This window comes from Suricata suricatta, chromosome 17 (genome assembly GCF_006229205.1).
Source record: "Suricata suricatta isolate VVHF042 chromosome 17, meerkat_22Aug2017_6uvM2_HiC, whole genome shotgun sequence".
NCBI lineage: Eukaryota > Metazoa > Chordata > Mammalia > Carnivora > Herpestidae > Suricata > Suricata suricatta.
In genome coordinates this window covers 39,892,217-39,912,102 of record NC_043716.1, presented here as the reverse complement: position 1 = coordinate 39,912,102, position 19,886 = coordinate 39,892,217, and the positions used below count along the sequence as shown (strand labels likewise).

The 19,886-nt window shown below is 48.5% G+C and overlaps 1 long non-coding RNA gene across 1 annotated transcript; it reads left to right on the top strand.

Annotated features, from left to right (window-relative positions):
• Positions 1-1,322: 1,322 nt before the first annotated feature.
• On the top strand, positions 1,323-19,886 carry LOC115281541. The gene is made up of 3 exons (XR_003904370.1): positions 1,323-1,376; positions 19,040-19,233; positions 19,596-19,886. It is a non-coding gene; the product is annotated as an uncharacterized LOC115281541 (long non-coding RNA).

Genomic DNA, 19,886 nt, shown 5'->3' with positions numbered 1-19,886 from the left:
CCTTCATGAGAGACTTGGCTTTACCAACAGTACCAATTCACGCCATAGCTTCTGCTCAGCCAGCTAGGTGGGCACCTGCAGTCCTTCAAGGGGCTCCAGCCATGGGATCCCCCAGGACTCCTGCCCCCCCATTCCCTGCATCCAACCCACCGACCACCCCGTGCATGGTTTTTCCTTCTTCCAGCTGCGGTATGACCCTCAAATCCATTCTTTTCTCTCCAGTGCTGCCCCCTGCCTGTATGACCACCTTTCCCTTGTCCCGGCTTCTCGGGTTTTCTGACCTCTGGACACACCCCCTCCAAGCCCGTCTTCCCAAAGGAGCAGAATCTCTCCTGTCCCTCGTCTGCTGAGCACTGTGGCCCCAGGATAGAGAGCCCTCATCTCAACCGTTCCCGGGCCAGACCTGATCAGATCTCCCAGCTTTCCAGCGCTTTCTCTTCCCACTGCCTCCCAGGTGCCTCACTGGGGAACATTCCATTTCCCGCAGCCCCAGCGCCCCCATACCTCCTGCCTTCACGCAGCTCACCCCTCACCTGACAGCCTTTCCTGGCTCCCCTGCTGCCCCGCCTCGGCTTACATCGCTTCCTCCCGGAAGTCCTCCGTCTCAGCCTCCCTGCCTAGGTTAGGATCCCCTGCCCCATATTCTCAGAGCACATTGCAGTGTCCCCCACTTCGCTCTGGGTACAGTGCTCTTTAATTGGGAGTTTGTGAGGACAGGGGTTGGCTGTCATGCTCAGGACTGCAGAGAAGCCCCGGATTTGAAAATCCTGTGACTAAGGTTGAGTGCCGACTTCGGCTCAGGTCATGATCTCACGATTCCTGAGTTTGAGCCCCAAATCGGGCTCTGTGCTGACAGCTTTGGATTCTGTGTCTCCCTCTCTCTCTGCTCTTCCCCTGCTTGCACTCTGTCTCTAAAAAATAAAATAAACATAAAAGGCTATGCTTACAAAAGAAAGAAAGAAAAGAAAGTCCTGTGACTAGGACTTCAGGTCCAGCCAGTCTTGAGGGGTAGAAATGGAACCATCTTTTCCTCGGAATCCTGGCGAGGAAGAGTCTGATTTCCTAGGAGGGAAACCGATTTGAGGTTAGAGGCTTCTGGGAAAAGGGGGCCCTAGGCAACCTGTTGTCCGATCTTGTCTTCAAGTGGCCATGACTGCGTTTCAGAAGTTCCCAACAGAGGACAGCCCTCCAAGACGTCTGGAGAGAATCTGGAGTTGAGGAATGCCCTCCACTGAAGGACTTGACCACCCAGGCCTTCCCCCTCCCACACCCCTGCCCCCGGCAGGTGCCCAGAAAGAGGGCACAGCTCTCCTACCACGTGAGGGTGAGAGGGACCTCTCCTTCTTCAGCCTTGGATAGTAAGAGATCTGCCCCAGGTGAGCTGTGTGTATCTGGGGGGGGGGCGGTATGGGGGGGGAACGCTTACAAAGGTTTTCCTGCTCTTTTAAAAAAAATTTTTAATGTTTATTTATTTTTGAGAGACAGAGAGGGTGTGAACAGGGGAGAGGCAGAGAGAGAGAGGAAGACACAGAATCCAAAGCAAGCTCCAGGCTCTGAGCTGTCAGCACAGAGCCTGACGCGGGGCTGGAACCCATGAACTGCGAGATCATAACCTGAACCAAAGTTGGACGCCTAACCGACTGAGCCACCCAGGCGCCCCAGGTTTTCCTGCTCTTAAAAAGGGATTCATGACGAGGACTCTTTGGAAAGAGTCCACCCAGGGAAGAAGCGTGTATGGGAATAAGGGAACTAGTAGAGGCATTAGACTTTATCCACATGTGGGACGAGCTGAATAACGTTGGACAAGGAGACTTGGACAATCGGGGATAGTCCTGCCGGGGGTGACAAGCTTGAGCTTGCAGAGAAATGTGAGAAGCCAAGGGCGCGTCCAGCGGCCCAAAGGGGAAGTCTGTGAGGGCTGCTGCCCAGCGAAGCCCACGGGCGGGACGGAGCGGAAAAGCGCAGGACAAGCTGGCTCGCTGGCTGGCGGGACACCCCTGCCTCTGGCGGGACACCCCTGCCTCTGTCGCAACGCAGACAGCAGTGGAGACGACCCTCTGAGAGCCTGGATACTGCTTTTCTTCTTTTCCAAATCTCTTGGAAGTTCCTCTTCTGAGCAACCCTGCCCCAGACTCCTGTGGGGAAGGGGGTTCTGGGAAGCGGTTTTTTCAGCTTAACCAAACCACCTCATGGAGCTGTGCCTCCTCCCCCAAACTCCAACTCCCCCTTCCACCCCACTCCTGCACCTCCCCAGCCGCCTCTGCTTTGCCCCGTCCTCTCCCCCTGGCCTTGGCCTTGAACTGTTCACACTGTGTCCTTGACCTGGAATGCCCTTGCTTCCCGGTCCACTCTACTTCCGCTTCAGGATGTAGCCCCTGAGCCCTTTGCTCCTAGACATCTTTCTTCTCTCGGTGTCCTGCTGTCTCCTGTGCAAACTCGGAATGCAGCGCCCATTGCCTGCTGCATCGTACAGATCCTTTGGTCTCATGGGGACCCCAAGGTGAGTGGGTGCTGGCCAGTGCCCAGCTCAGGGTTTGGTGTTCCGGGGAAGGAGCCAGACTCCCTTAGCAGGAAAGCCACTCAGCATCTGTTTGCTGTCCTTAAGAATGACCTGGGAGCTTGTTAAAGATTCAGGTTCCCTGGGCACCTGGGTAGCTCACTGGGTTAAGCATCCGACTATGGCTCAGGTCATGATCTCTGGGTTCGTTGGTTCAAGTCCTGTGTATGTCTCCGTGCTGACAGCTTGGAGCCTAGAGTCTGCTTCCCATTTGGTGTCTCCCTCTCTGCCCCTCCCCAGCTTGAGCTCTGTCTCTCTCTCTCAAAATAAATAAACATTAAAAAAAAATTCAGGTTCCCAGTCCCCACCTCCCTAAGATTCTGATTCTGTAGGTCTGGAGCTGAGCCCAGGAATCTGCAATTGTTACCAAATGCCATGAGTGATTCTGACGTGGGCATTTGGCCGCAGTGGGTTGACACAGACCGCAAGATCATGACCTGAGCCGAAATCGGCTGCTTAACCGACTGAGCCACCCAGGCACCTCTCTGCAGGGTTTTCATAACCATTATTCCTAATGGCTGCTAGGGCCATTGAGATGATGGATCGACTGTTGTCTTCTGACACCCCCAACCCCCCACTGTTAGTACATTGCAGTCCTGTCCTGGAGCCCCGCCCAGACTCAGTGTGCCCAGCCCTGTTCAAATCCCAAGCCCTGTTCCCCTCAATCCAGTCCCTTCCTCCCTGACTCCTTCCTGAATCCTCACTGCTGCAGACTTTGTGCTTCATCTCCCAGTTCATGTACCACACTCACCCCTCGGATCTGATGACGTCGGGAATGCCCTCTCAAAGACTGGAAAAACCTGAATTACCTACCAATTTTGAGATTCCTATTATATTACAAAATGAAGACATGCCAAAAGAGAGCCAGTTATGAAGATTGCCAGCAATTTTAATATTTTCATTGAACAGCTGAATACTCTTATCAAGCAATAAGGTGGTAAAGCAGTATTATGAAACTCACAAGAAAAGTACAAATTCATTAGGCAGCACGGGTGGTACTGACTGTCCAGGGGTAGATCAAGGCCAAGTGACAAATGTCTTCTTTTGGTCTTGTCAGACTTGCTGTCTAGGACTAAACCTGCAACTGCTTTGAAAATAAGAGCAGAGGGGCGCCTGGGTGGCTCAGTCGGTTAAACCTTCGACTTCGGCTCAGGTCATGGTCTCAGTTCCTGGGTTCGAGCCCTGTATCGGGCTCTGTGCTGACAGCTCAGAGCCTGGAGCCTGTTTCAGACCCTGTGTCTCCCCCTATCTCTGTCCCTCCCCTGCTCATGCTCTCTTTATCTCTCTCAAAATTAAATAAACATTTAAACATTTTTACAAAAATAGCAGAAGGCTAAATGTGAGACCTATTGAGACTTTAGACCCAGAACAATGGCTCTCCAGACACCCCGCAACCCCATATCCAACTGAAAAACAAACAGGCAATCCAGAATGCTTCTCTAGAACTCAATCTTGGCCTTGGCCTGCTCTCCTTAGATCTGATGCTTTGTTGTTTAGAGTAACTCGTCCACCCAGCCCCAGCCTCTGGGACCCTACTCTGGCTGTGCATTTGAAACATCTGATGGTTTATAATATTTTCATTATTGTCACTATTATCAAAATGGTGGATGGGATTCTCTGGCCTTGTCAACTTCCTTCCCCTCTCTATCCTCATCCCTACTGGAGAGGGAGTCTGTTAACATCATAAATCATTAGGGAAGCAAATTGAGGACCCACCTTAAGCTGAAAGAGGCTGATCATGTCACGAGTTCCCTATTCAGGGGTTGTGCCTTTGGACATTGAACATCCTGCCCAAATAGATTGTTCTGTATTTGAGATTATCTATCTCCCCAGAAGGGGGATATTTCTGTGTCTCCTGACATATAGTGTCCGACTGCTGTCCAGAAGATAGGTACCCCTTTGCAATCCCGCGATCCAAACAGGCTGAGAGAGGGCGTCCTTTCTGACATATATTAATATGCAATAGCTAAATATTGAATAGCAAGCAGAAAGGAAAAGCCCTCAGGCTGTGGGGCAGCCCTGCTGTTGCTGGAGAGAGAACGGCCAGGTTCTTAACCCCTGGGGCCACTTCCAATACATTTGCACAGGACTTAAGTGTCATTAGTAGATGTTGTCAAACTGAATCCATAAGCGAATATCACAAAGGCTGTCTGCGCATCTTAGAGCAGGGGCGGATGGGGTGTGGCTCTCGGAAATCCCGCAAGGCCTTGACATTGCAGTGCAGTTCTCACGGCGGGAATCCCTGCTCTTTCGCATTGATGACTCCCTCTAGATTCAAACAGCTGGGGGACAAGCCAGATTGCTCTAGATGGGGCAGGGGTCAGGGGTGCCGGTGCCCCACAACTGACAGTGGCATCGGGACCTCGTGGAATGCGAGAGAAGTAATTGCTCAAAGAAAAACTAGAAGGGACCAGAAGCTGCAGCTTGCCTCTAGCAAGACAGAGGATCCGAAGTGGGCTCCACGCTGACAGCAGAGAGCTCGAACTCACAAACCTTGAGATCATGACCTGAGCCAAAGTCAGATGCTTAACTGACTAAGCCACCCAGGTGCCCCAGATCTTAACCAATTTTAAATGTACGGTTCAAAGGTATTAAGTACACTCACATTGTTGTGGGGCCACACTTCCCGGTCATCTCCGGAACTCTTCATCTTGCAACACTGAAACTCTGTGTCTAGTAAACAATAGCTTCCCACAGCCCCATGCCCCCCAGCACCTGGCAACCATCCTTCTACTTTCTGTCTGAATTCAGCTACTCTAGGGCCCTCATGTAAGTGGAATCATACGTATTTGTCCTTTTGTGACTGGTTTATTTCACTTAAGGTAATGCACTCAATGTTCATGCATATTGTGCTATATGTGGGAATTTCCTCCTTTTTCAAGGCTGAGTGATATTCAACAATACAAAGACAAATAACCCAGTTTTAAAATGACCAATGAATTTGAATAGATACTTTTCCAAAGAAGATAGACAAATGGCCAGTAAGCACACGAAAAGAACTTCAAAATCATGAAACATTAGGGAAATACAAATCAAGGCCACAACAAGATACCATTTCACACATAACACGGATGGCTATAATCCAAAATTTAAAAGAAAACAGAAAATGATAAGTGCTGTCCAGGGTGTGGGGAAATCAGAACCCTCATCCATGGCTGGTGGGCATGTAAAACAGTGTAGCCATTGTGGAAAGCAGTTTGGCAACGTGTCAAAATGTTAGATGTGGAGTTCCAGTCGGACTCAGCCCTCTCACCCCTAGGTTTACATCCAAGGGAACTGGAAACATATGTTTATACAATCACTTGTACGTACGTGTTTATGGCAGTGTTATTAATAGCCTAAAAGTAGAAACAACCCAGTGTCCATTTATCAGTAAATGGACATGGTATACCTATACAATGGAATACTATTCAACCATAAAATGAAGTATTGATACAATCTTACAACATTGACAAACCTTGAAAACATGGTGCTAAGAAGCCAAATTCAAAAGGCCACATGTGGTCTGATTCTGTTTACATGTAACGTTCCCAATAGGCAAATCCATAGAGACAAAAAGTAGATCAGCCATTGTCAGGGAACATGGCACAGGGAGTATACCAAAACCCACTGGGCTGTACAATTTAAAATGGTGAGTTCTGTGGCATATGAATTATATCTTTTAATTTTTTAATGTTTTCTTTATTTTCAAGAGAGAGACAGTGTGAGCAGGAGAGGGTCAGAAAGAGAGGGAGACACAGAATCCGAAGACAGCCTCCAGGTTCTGAACTAGCTGTTAGCACAGAGCCTGACGTGGAGTTTGAACCCACGAACTGTGAGATCATGACCCGAGCCGAAGCCAGATGCTCAACCGACTGAGCCACTCAGGCACCCCTAACTTAATAAAATAAAAGTTAAAAATACAGAAACTCACAACATCTGACATAATCTGAAACGAGGTCTCAGGAAATTATCTTGATATAGAATCTGCATTATATGTTGGATATGATAATGGAGTGTCCATTATCCAATACGGATATGATCATGGGTTCTCTCATATAATAATCCAACCTGCTGGATATGATAATGGTATAATCAGGGACGAGACCAGCACTAAGGTGGGTATTGTGTTTCTGTGGAAGTGTATGTATAAATTCCTAAGGTGGGTTTTTTTAGTTTATTTATTTATTTTGAGAGAGTGAGAAAGAGTGAGAGAGAGCATGAGCAGGTGAGGGGCAGAGAGAGGGAGAGAGAGAGAATCTCAAGGAGGCTCTGCACTGTCAGTGCAGAGCCCCGTGCAGGGCTCAAACCCATGAACTGTGAGATTGTGACCTGAGCCAAAATCAAGGGTTGGATGCTTACCTGAGCCACCCAGGTGCCTCTGTTCCTAAGGTTTTATACTTTACTTTTTAGTTAAGTTTGGCCCTTGTATCAATGTTCTATTAAATTTCAATAAATAAAAGAATGTCTACAAAATGTACAGCCATGAGTATCAAAAGTCTTAAAAATGTTTGTGGCTCAGCCAGATTGTTCGCCAGTTCAAGCAGATCCAAAATTGCTTAAGGATTTGAGGAAGCTGGCCGACTCCCAGTACTCCCAGAGGGCCAGAGACCAAGCCAACTGGGGGCAAGTCTCCAGGAGAAAGCCCACTGCTGGCGTCAGGTCACACTACGGGCTGGGCCCAGGACCCAGAAGCTGGGACCCCTGAAAGGTGGGAGCTCTCCCTGGCTCAGTCCTGCTGTCCCCAGGGCAGACTCTGCCGGGGACCCTCCCCTCCCCTCGGAATCCCTCTTGATGCATCTGACCAGCAGAGCACAGGTCCCAGGTCTAACCCTTAGCTTTGAGGAACTCTGAGAAACTGAGTTTGGATTTCTTTTTATTTAAAAAATTTTTAACGTTTATTTATTTTTGAGAGTGAGAGAGACAGAGCGTGAGTGGGGGAGGGGCAGAGAGTGAGATTAGGACCTAAGCTGAAGTCAGACACTTAACTGACTAAGCCACTCAGGTGTCCCCTGGGTTTCTACCAGGGTCATATGCAGCTCACGAGGTGGGAAATTTATCAAGTATAAGAAGTGTATTCAAAAGGTTCTGAGCAGCCCAAAACGTGAAAAACTCTGTATAACACCATTGCCGTTGCCTCTGTAACTTCACTCCTAGGAACTGCCCCAGGGAAATCATCAAAGTAGAGAGCCAGAGTGGATTCAAGAATGCTCCCTAGGGGTACCTGGGTGGCTCAGTCGGTTAAGCATCCGACTTCGGCTCAGGTCATGATCTCACAATCCGTGGGTTTGAGCCCTGCGTCAGGCTCTGTGCTAACAGCTCGGAGCCTGGAGCCTGCTTCACATTCTGTGTCTCCCTCCCTCTCTGCCCCTCCCCTGCTCACTGTCTGTCTCTGTCTCTCAAAAAATAAAATAATAAAGACAAAAAAATTAAAAAAAAAAACAAAAAATAAAAAAGAATGCTCCATAGAGTGTTACCTATAATATGGAAGGCGAGAGGAGAGGTGGTAAGGACATTGTGGTTCATACGCATGATGGAATATTATGCAGTTAGAAATCATATTACAGGAGAATGTTTGGATGACATGCGGAAATGCTTACAATACAACGCAGAGTGCAAAAATCACGGCTACACCAGCACTGGGCAACCTCCACTACGCAGAGAATGCTCTTGTTAAGACGCAGATGCTGATTCAGTAGAACGGGGCGAGGGGTGAGATTCTGCTTTCCCAAGCTCCCAGGTGATTTCCCTGGGGGTTGCCGGGACCAGGGGCAAAACCGTCGATGGGTAATCCCAGGTATGAGCAAGTAGGTGCATGTGCACAGAAAAAAGACGGAGAAAACACACCAAAATGTTAACTTATCTCTAGGCCACGAAGTTGTGGGTGCTCTGTCTTCTTCTTTATACATCCATATTTTTCCAGGGATCTCTGATGACCGTGATTTAATACAAATATTAAATAAAAAATGGAAAAGTTTCCTGCTTCTGTAGGTGCAATTAAACTTCTTGACTAGACTCTCTCTCAAAATTTTTCTCATCAAAGTCGTTGAGAAAATAACAGTTTGTGAAAAGAAACAGCTGTAAGCGATTAAGGCCAAACACCGTCCGTAAATCAAGGACACCACAATGAGGCTCTTGGGATCAATGACAGCCTCGGACTGGCTATTTGGCCTGGCTGACTTATCAAGAAATGAATGATGCCAGAAACAATGAATCCTGCATGGAAATGAATTTATAGCACCTTTTGTGCTTGTGGTTGGAATGACCACGGATGTGGCGAAGTCGGAATGTGTATCAGCGGCCACAAAATAGATTTGGGTTTTTGTCTTGCAAAATCCATCTGAACTTCGTGGCTCCACTCACTCTGCCCAGAGATTAAGTCATCTCCTCGGGTAGGGTTTTAGTGAAGGTTGAATCAGATCCAGTGAGGGGGAGCCTGCGACACCATGCCTTGCTTGCAGGGAATGTTCTAGAAATGTCGGAATACAATTTCCCAGTGGTTAGCAGGCTGGAGAGTGCAGGAAGCTTAAGGAAAGGGGTTCCAGGTTTTCTAAATACCCAAGGGGAAGCTGTACCCTGATTCTGCTGCTCTGCCTCTTCATGATTTAAAGAGAAGGCTGGGCTGGGTCTGGATCCAGGGCTCTGCAGAGTGTGAACCAGAAAGGACAAATTGCCCTTCTCCTCCTGGAAGTGAGTATTTTCAGCCGTTTCTTGGCTGGCCTACTGTGAGTGGCTCCAATTCTCCCAATATACATGGGCTGCTCTTTATTTTTTGAAAGGAAGCATCTTTGGTAACCAGCATTACGTGTCAATGTTGAGAATGCATGACCAAGGGTGCCTGGGACTCAGGGAGGGCTCTGGCCATCCTCGTTCTCTGCCAGATTTTTCTTCCAGAATTCCAGTTACTCATCGTGACAATCATCTTCTCGTAAACCTATGACTCCCAGCCACGGAAGCAAATGAAGTCCAATTCTTGAATCGGGCATTCATGCATCGAACATTACAATACCGCAGCGCAATTCAGCACCACCAAGACGAGTGGGGACTCTGCAGGTTAAGGGGCCCAAGAAGACTGCCCTCGCTTCAGACAGCAGTCACAAGTTTGGGAGTCTCCAGGCCACCTGAACTTCAGACCCACTGGCTATACATTTGGAGTTTTCTACAACCCCCTCACGGTTGATTGTCCTCTAGAATGACTCACAGACCTCAGGAAAGCACGATGCTAACAGTTACAGTTTTATTTTACAAAGGATGCAAATCAGGGCTCTTCAAATGAAGAAATTCACAGGGTGAGTCTAGGAGGGTCCTGCACACGGAACTTTTGTGTGGCCTCTCCGCCAAATCAAGTGTGTCACTTTCATGGTAGCATCACACCCCCAGAGATTTTCCCGGGGGGCTTATTACACAGGCATCAGTGAATGGATCATTGGCCACTTGATTGAACTCAGTCTCCAGCCCCCTTCCCTCACCAGAGGTCAGGCTGACATCACAGGGCTCAGAGCCCCGACACTTTCAGATGGCCAGCCTCTAACCTGAAACTACCTCGGGTCCACATGAGTCACCGTGTTGGCATAAACTCAGGGGGATCTCAGGAGCCATGAAGAACAAACACTCCTGTCACAATAGGGAAATTCCAAGGGTTTAGAAGCCACTTCCCACAAACCCAGGACAAAGGCCAGACAAGTTCTTTATTATACAACAAAGGCCAAACTACTTTGACCAGAGAGAGAGGGAGACAGAGGATCCGAAGGAGGCTCTGCTGTCAGCACAGAGCCTGATGTGAAGCTCGAACTCACAAACCGTGAGGTCATGACCTGGGTCAAAGTCAGATGCTTAACTGACTGAACCGCCCAAGCACCCCTCTCCTTGCTTTTTCCAACTCAGTTACTGCTGCAGACTGAGCTGTATCTCCCTGGGACTATTTTTTTTAAGTTTAATTATTTATTTCAAAAGATAGTGTGTGCATGAGTGGGATAGGGACAGAGAGCGAGAGGGAGAGAGAGAATCCCAAGCCTGACACGGGGCTTGATCCCACAAACTGTGAGATCATGACCTGAGCTGAAGTCAAGAGTCAGACGCTTCACCATCAGACTCTTATGTTGAAGCCCCAGAGTAGCTGTGGGTCCTTGTATTCCCCCGCTCAACCTCTCTGTGCTGTTTCTTTATCTGGAAAGTGAAAATGTGCAGAGCGCCTCCTTCATGGGGCTGTGGTTTGTAAGCGCTTAGAGCAGCGCCCGGCACATAATGGGGCTACCCCGGCCTCAGCTGCTGCTCCTGTGATTAACATGCCAGGAGCCTATTCTCCCTGGGAAAGGGTTTTCTACCTTACAGTCAGCCTTCTTAAAGGGTGCCTGCTTGCTTGCTTGCTTGCTTTCTGGTGTTTTTTTTTTTTTTTTTTTTATGACTTGGAACAGTTCCAAGACATCCAGCAACCCGGAACAGCTTTCTAGCAACTTTATTAACCGGTGTTTCTCCAAGCGACCACCTGCGTCACAGTCCCTTGGGTTGCTTTTTAAAAATACACTGGATTCTTCTGCACGCTGAGGTTTGAGAATCCTGGTAAGGAACTCCGGGACAGGAAAGTATTCTTTGCAGCCAGCACAAGCAGGGAGAGTCCCATGATGCTGCCCGGTCCAGCCCCTGCTGCGGAGGACAGCCCTCCCTGAAGGGCCAGGAATGAAGGTCCTTCTGGCAGGATGTTCAGCAGGGCTGCGGCCTTCCCTGGGGTCCTACCATCGAGTGCCAGAGAAGGCCTCGTCCCAAGAACAGCGCTTGGGACGCGAGGTGGGTGGGAGAGAGGTAGACATTGACCATATGGCCGAAGGTGGTCAGTGTTCTGGAGTTCTCCTGACCCCTCCGAGAACCTGACGAATGTCACAGGTCTCTTCTCACACACGGGACACAGATACGGGCACCGTGGCCTATGATCATCTCCAGAAAGAAGAAGCTGGAACCTCCAGCCACGCCATGATCCAGCACATCTTGGCCTCAAGATGAGCAGAGAATGGAAAAGTCAGAAAAAAGCCACGAGAAATACTGCTTGGCGGGAACTCGGCCCTCTTCCTGAGATCCCTCCGCTCGTGTCAGGGAAGCTTCTAGATCCTAGACCCAGCAAAGATCCCAGGTCTCGCTATTTAATGAACGTGAAGATTCTCCTTCCCTACCTTTGAAATGTTGTTCCAGGCCTTTCTAGAGCCCACCCAGAACTTAAATAAGCTACTCAGGGGGATGGTGAGACTCCAGAACTAAAATAAACTTAAATAATATCCCAGAAAATTGGAAATTGTGTATTTAGGAATTTGGAAGGCGCAAGGCAAGATTTTTCTCTTCCTGTATTATAGCTTTCGTGAAAGGGAAACAAATAACATAGCTCCCCCCAGGCTAAAGTTAGAGTCGACATATAGTTTACACCAAAAAATATACAGTTAGGTATCAATTTGGAATGCCTGTACTTCCAGTGTGAAATATCCTCTCAGTGACCACAAGCTCCTTAAAGCCAAAGCCAAAAGCAGGGGAGGCCTCTGTGTGGTCCGAATGCTCAGGAAGGGAGGGAGGTTGAATCTGTTGAATATTTACCGTCCACCTGGCATGTAACCCACTCCACCGTACGACATCCCTACAACAACGCTGTGAAATGAGGCTTATCAGCTTCGTTTTACAGATGGGGAAACTGAGGCTTGGAAGGGACAAGCATGCTCCATGTCATGGGAACCGAACCTTCAGCCTGAAGCCAGTGTAACTAATGATGTATTTGCCTAATCACCTATCTGTATCCTTTAGTGTTCTAGCTTTTGCTCTTCTTTCAGTTATTCTAAGGACTTATCAAAACTGATAAAATACAAGAAATATACTTTAAAAAATGGCCTGCCGATTCTTTACCAAAACTAGTGGCAGAGCTGGGTGTCACATCCAACCAATCTGATTCTCCTGCCCATGGCTTTGTGCCCCCGTCCCCTTCAGCGAGAAGAGGAAGACAGAATTTCCCCTGGAATCCAAATAGCTGGAGGTGGGGGGCAGAGCCCCTCTGTCTTCTCAAGGGCCAAGGGCTAGGGGTGCTGACAGAAGGGAGGGTGCTGCACAGTCCTTCTCTGACTTCAGTTTCCTCTTCTTTTTTTTTCTTTTATAGTTTATTGTCAAGTTGGTTTCCATAGAACTCCCAATGCTCATCCCCATAAGTGCCCTCCTCCATGTCCATCACCCCTCTGCCCCGCTTCCCCTCCCCCATCAGCCCTCAGCTTGTTCTCAGCATTCAAGAGTCTCTCATGATTTGCCTCCCTCCCTCTTCCCACCTATTTTCCCCTCCCCCCCATGGCCTCTCCTGTTACACTTATAAGTGAAAACATATGGTATTTGTCCTTCTCTGCCTGATTTATTTCACTTAGCATGACACTCTCGAGTTCCATCCACATTGCTACAAATGGCCAGATTTCATTCTTTCTCGTTGCCATGTAGTATTCCATTGTATAGATAAACCACATTTTCTTGATCCATTTGTCAGTTGATGGACATTTAGGCTCTTTCCATGATTTGGCTATTGTAGAAAGTGCTGCTATGAACATTGGGGTACATGTGCTCCTATGCATCAGCACTCCTGTATCCCTTGAGTAAATCCCTAGCAGTGCCAGGGTAAATCCCTAGCATCAGCAATCAGACAACAAAAGGAAATAAAAGGCATCAGAATTGGCAAAGATGCAGTCAAACTTTCACTTTTCGCGGACAACATGATACTCTACGTGGAAAACCTGACAGACTCCACCAGAAGCCTACTAGAACTGATCCATGAATTCAGGAAAGTCGCAGGGTACAAAATCAATGTACAGAAATCGGTTGCATTTTTATACACCAATAATGAAGTAACAGAAAGAGAAATCAAGAAACTGATCCCATTCACAATTGCAAAAAAACCCATAAAATACCTAGGAATTAACCTAACCAAAGATACAAAAGATTTGTATGATGAAAACTATAGAAAGCTTATGAAGGAAATTGAAAAAGACACAAAGAAATGGAAAAACATTCCATGCTCATGGATCGGAAGAATAAACATTGTTAAAATGTCATTATTACCCAAAGCAATCTACACATTCAGTACAATCCCAATCAAAATTGCACGAGCATTCTACACAAAGCTAGAGCAAACTATCCTAAAATTCGTTTGGAACCACGAAAGACCCCGAAGAGCCAAAGTAATAGTGAAGAAGAAATTCAGTTTCCTCTTCTGTCTGCTGAGGGCACCAGAAGAGGATGTTCTAAGGCAGTGGTCCTGCATGTCAGAGCCCCCCGAGGAACTTGGGCCTGGGCTTCACGCTAGACTGACCGAAGCCAGATCCCTCAAGGTGGGAGCCCAGCATTCTGACCTGTTTTCCAGGTTTGGGCTTCCTCACAGTATGGCAGCTTCAGTGTAGGTAGACTTAATTACTCCCGCTTTAAGGACTAGTGTTGCAGGTAAGGAGACAAAGCCCCCAGATTTCAAGGGGAAGAGTGTCAGAGAACTTGGAGCCGTGGTTTAGAACTTATACATACCCTGCTGGTTGCAGTGGACACTACAGAACCCAGGACAGGGCCTGGTTCTGGGGGAGGCTCAGAAGTGACTTACCGGGGCGCCTGGGTGGCTCAGTCAGTTGAGCCTCCAACTTCGGCTCAGGTCATGACCTCACAGTCCATGGGTTCGAGCCTCGCGTTGGGCTCTGTGCTGACAGCTCGGAGCCTGGAGCCTGCTTCACATTTGGTGTCTCCCTCTCTCTCTGCCCCTCCCCCACTTGCTCTCTGTCTCTGTCTCTCAAAATAAAATAAAGACATTTAAAAAATTTAAAAAAAAATGATGTGACTTACCAAGTCCAAGGCTCTTGGCCTGATGCTGCCATTCCCTCATGCTCTAAGGCCTGCGGTGAGTCCTTTCTGCTTTCTTGACTTCCATTTCTCCATTTCCCCAAGTGACATTCAGGGGATTTAGTGTTGTAAGTCACCTATGTCCCCTCCCCTGCATGTCCTTGTTGCTGGGGACCCTCTCCTTCATGGGCAACCATAGCTCACAAGGAAGACAAGTCAAGTGCGGTGGGAGAACGAAGCACTTCCTCCTCACCAATTTGGGAAATGCCCACCGCCCCCGCCGTCCACGCAGAACCCTGAGTGGGTAACAGCCCTGCTCTCTCACAACACCCAGAGGCGATGAGGGCCCCCCCCGGGCCCTCAGGGAATGAGGGGTTGGCTGGTTCCCCCACGCTCTCAAGGAGGCCATGGAAGGTGCTGGGCCAGGAGGAGTGGTCCTGGGAGGCCTCTTGCACAGGGTGAGGAGGATACAGGGTGTGCAGACTGACGGCCACAGAAGAAAGGACATGGGTAGAGCGGACACCGGGGAGGTAGAGTGACCACACCCAAGAGCCTGAGACAGATGTCAATGACCGTGGCTTAGCACTCTCTTCGATGCCACAGAAGCCCCTGGAGCTAAGGAGCCAGCCTGGACTCCTGGGACATGAGGAAACCTTGAAGGGACTGAATTTAAATCCGAAATTACTGGGTCCAGTTGACATCAATTCAACTCTTCGCTGCTACTGGGCAGAATGAGGGTCTCAAAGAGAGAGGAAAATTAAGCTGCCATTTTTAGAGGTCACTGAATTGAAGCTAATTCATTTCTTCTTGCCATCCAGTCAGGGGCCGGCTGGGCTCCCAGGCCTCGCTAGCTGTGACACCTGCTGTGGGTCCGATGATCCCTGGGCTCTGTGACCTTGTCGCTGCCACCACAGCAGCTACTGCGACTGCTGCTGCAGCTCAAGGGAAGTATAGACGGGTCAGGTCCCACTGGGGCTCGGCCGGACCAACCCTGGAGTGTGGTTTGCCCCTGAGTCATTCAGTCAACAGACACTGTCAAGAAACCCCTGCGTGCAGGCCCCAGGCTGGGCATTGTGCCTGGTTCTGGGGACGGTCAGTTGAATAAGACATTGACCTCATCCTTATCATGGGTACAATCTTGTGGCAGCAAACAATTAGAAACCACTGGACCTAGGGCCGCTCCTAGATTGCTGCTTCTAAGAATCAGCATCAGCATATCTCCAGCCCATTGGGCAACAGACATTTATTGAACAACTAGTATATGCCAGGCTCTGTTTTAGGTACTTGAGGTACATCAGTGAGCAAACAGTAGAAGTATATATGTGTGTGTGTGTGTGCATGTATATGTATATAAATGTATATAATATATGTGTGTATCTGTGTATACATGTGTGTGTATGTATATAATATGTGTGTATGCATATATAAACATTTATACTTATATATAGAAATATAAATAAATGGGTCTTGAACATCTGTTTTATCTCTCTGCCCATCTCAGTCCTGGAGAAGCAGGTGTTGGTGCTTCAAGGCCCAATGACCACATGATAAATTCCATTTGAAGGGACTTCCCACCCCCAACCTCACCCCCTGAGCTCCACAGTCAAGGCCAACTTCAAAAATCCCTTGGTAACCAGCTGGGAGCTTGTAGGGCCCAGACGGTCCTTCAGCGGCCCGTGGGAATGTCCCGAGAGGAACCCTTATTGTCAAAAGAATGCCGAGAGCTTAATTACTGTGTGGCCCGTGTTGGTGATTTCCATTTGACAGAGCTGAGCCCAGACGGTTCCTAGGAAGGCCCTTTGTGCGAGGCCGTGGCCGTCGGGGCCTGCGCGAGCCGGGGCGGGAAGGAGCCTGGGGCCTGTGCCCTGCACGGGGGCAGCAGGGATGTTCTGAATGCCTCCTCTGCTTGTGGTCGTGGTGTCTGCCCCTGGCCGGCTGGGGGCAGTTTCATTAATAACGTCCACTGTTGTCATTTATCATTAGCGGAACAGGAGGGGTTTGGGGCAGGGGCAGGCAAGAGGGCAGAGGAGGCTCGCTCAAAGCGAAGTGCCTAGATAAATTAAAGTTTTACCCATTAATCTCATGCGGCGGCCGCTGCTGGGCAGCCCCTCATTGTTTTTTCCTGCCCAGCAGCCGGCGTGGACTTTCTGTCGGGGCTTTGCAGAAGTTTGTAGGGCACTCACCCACAAACTGTGTTTTTCCCCATCAAATCCCAGCCAAGGACTCTGTTGTGTGGTGCAAGTGGGAAGGAGAGAGAGAGTGAAAGGTATCCTGGGGATCAGTTCCCACTGGAGCTGCAAACTGGAAATCCAGGGTAGATCCTGTCTACGGTTAGATTTTTGTTTGGCCTTGACAGTGTTGGACACATTGGAACGTTTTTACATGAAAATCTGGGTTTTGGGCTTCTCTTGAAAAAGCAGGATGTAGCGAGACCATGCTGTCTTCTTCACCTGGGCAGTATGCAGCGGATGTCCAGCTTAGGCAGTCAAGGCAGCCATGTGCGGTTGTGTGGGTTGTGCACTGCAAATGGAAGCTAATTCCAGACCATGCTGTGCGCCCAGCAGAGGCCCTGTAGGTAGACTGTGGGCCTCCCAGTTCACCACTCCCAACAGTCCCTGCTGCCTTATTCCCACCTGCCCATTGACCTATGTTGCCTCTCTGAGCTTGGGAAGCACTTGATGTTTTGACTTCTAGTGTTTTTAGGACACGGTTGCATCTTCTCTGTGTGAGAAATTCCTCTTCAACCTTCAAGGCTCAGCCCAACTCAAACTTTATCTGAGTACTTTTCTGGCCTCCCGTAGAGGGGGTTCCCTGCTTAGTATTCTCTCAACCCGCCACGCACATGGCCATTAAGGCACTCGGCACACTGCCATACTTTAATTTGTCTCCAGGTCCTTGCGTCCCAAGGACTTTGACTCCCTTGAAGACAGACCCTATTCATGTCTCCTTTCCCTCTGCTTGGCATGTAATCAGTAATCACATAATCAGTGAGGTCTGAATGGATGATTTTGTGGCCAAGTTTACTTCAGACAAAGAAAGTCCCCAAGGTGCCGCCGAATTCTTAGGCCATGAAGGTTAGGAAGAGGTCAAGGATGTTTGGCTTTGGGGTGTTGAAATGAACTTAGACTTCTGGTTCCCTCTCTTGGATGTTCTATGGGTACTTGAAATCTTTTTTTTCATTTTTATTTTTTTAAGGAGGCTCTAGGCTAGTATGGGGCTTGAACTCATGACTCTGAGGTCAAGAGTCACATGCTGTACTGACCGAGCTAATTGGACACCCCAAATCTCTCTTTTTAAAAATACGTATCCAGAAAAGAGGTGGTGGTGATGGTGGAGGGCACTTAAGGGGAAGAGCACTGGGTGTTGTATGGAAAACAATTTGACAATAAAATATTATGGAAAAAAAATAAAAATATGTATCCAGGGGCACCTGGGTGGCTCAGTCAGTTAAGAGTCCAACTCTTGATTTTGGCTCAGGTCGTGGTCTCATGGTTCATGAGATTGCCCTTGCATTGGGCTCTTTGCTGACAGGGCAGAGCCTGCTTGGGATTCTCTCTCTCTCTCTCTCTCTCTCTCTCTCTCTTTCTCTCTCTCTCTCTCTCTCTCTCTCAAAATAAATAAATAAACATTTTTAAATGGATACAATCCTTTAAAATATATATATGTACGTGCATATATATGTGTGTGTGTGTCTGTGTCTGTCCAATCTCAGGTGCCGGCTGGCTCATTTGGGAGAGTATGAGACTCTTAATCTCTGGGTCATGAGCTTAAGCCCCACATTGGGTGTAGAGATTACTTAAATAAATAAAACTTTAAAAAAATTTAAGAATATATATATCCAATCTTTTTCCCAGCTTTATTGACAAATTTATAATTGACAGCATTGTGGAAGCTTAAGGTGTTCAGTGTGATGATCTGACACGTTTATACCGTGAAATGATACCACAGTAAGGCTAGTGAACACGTCCATTACCTCACATAATTACCTGTTTGTGTCACTTTCAAGTACACAGTGCAGTGTTGTTACTACGATCATGCTGTGCATTAGATGCTCCTAGAACTTACTCATCTCATTGCTGGAAGTTTAGACCCTTTGACCAGTATCTCCCTGTCTCCCCACCCCTGGGACCCACCATTCTACTCTCTGTTTCTACGAGTTCAGCTTTTTCAGGTTCCACATGTAAGTGAGATCGTCCAGTATCTGTCTGTCTGACTTATCTCACTTGGCCTAGTGCCCTCAGGGTCCGTCTGTGTCATTCCATACGACAGGGCTCCTTTCCTTTCCATATCAAAGAATACTTCCCATTCTCCTTCTCTGTGGTTCCCGCGTCTTGGCTATTGTGAATGATGCTTCAGTGAACACGGGAGGGAAGAGATCTCCTCAAGCAGCGACTGCATTTCCATTGGACGTAGACCCAGAAGCGGGGTTGCTGGGATTGCATAGGCCGGTTCTATTTTTAACTTTTTGAGGACCCCCCGTGCTGTTTTCCACTGTGGCTGCACCAGTGTGCGTTGCCACCAGCCGCACGCAGGGATTCCCTTTTCTCCACACCCTCCCCAACACTCCACTCGCCATCTTCTTTTTGAAGAGCACTTGAATCTTGAGCCACGGCATCTTTAGGGTTTACTCTGAACAAAAAACTGAGTGTTTGAGATTTTTCACATTTTTCTTAGGTTGTAAGAAGCTGGCAGGACCCCAGCCTTGCCTCTGCTGAGACCACCTGACAAGGAGCAGGAGAGACCGTGTGGCCAGCAGAGTCTCCGGAGAGGGGAGCTGCCGCCTCTTTCTGCAGAGCAATTTCAGAGTCCTGTCACATCCTCTCCCCAGCCATGCTGCAGCCTGAAACTTCTTTACCCAAGAGCAAAAGGTAAACCTTCCTTCTGTTAATCAGAGAGAGCGCTGAATGTGTAACTGCTCTGGGAGAGGAGACACACAGGTCTAAACTATTTCTTACTAAGGTATAAATGACTGATAAAGGATTCTTTCCTAAATCCTTGCTGCCTTGGTGAGAGGGTAAAAAAAAGAAAGAAAGAAGAAAAAAGAGCTCTAAATGAGAGCCAAATGCTCTATGAGCAGGAAAGAGGCACAGAAAGGAAAGTCTGGAGTTTAGGAAAGATCAAAGTTAGCACAGGCATTCACCCGGAGCCTGGGGAGGTGGGGTTGTATAGGATTAAAGGAGCATCAGGCCCAGGCAGCCTGGAGCCGACACTGAGCTGTGATTTCCTGTAGGGGCAACACCGACTAGGGGCATCAGCAATAACCAGGCTGTGTGGACGTGCGATCTGTGGACCGGGCTTCAGAGAGGGCGGATGAAGAGGAGCCCGCAGACTTTTGCTGTGGATTTACCACGTGCGGAACGTGGTCCCAGACCTGGGAACAGAGACTTGCTACAGAGTTTCACCAGAGCCCAAGGGAGGGTCCGATTTTCAGAAGTCATGTCAATTTTGCTTAACGTGCAGAACCTTGGGTTCAAAGCTGTTCACTGTGGGGGTAATTAAAGGACACTATCTTTTTCTAGAA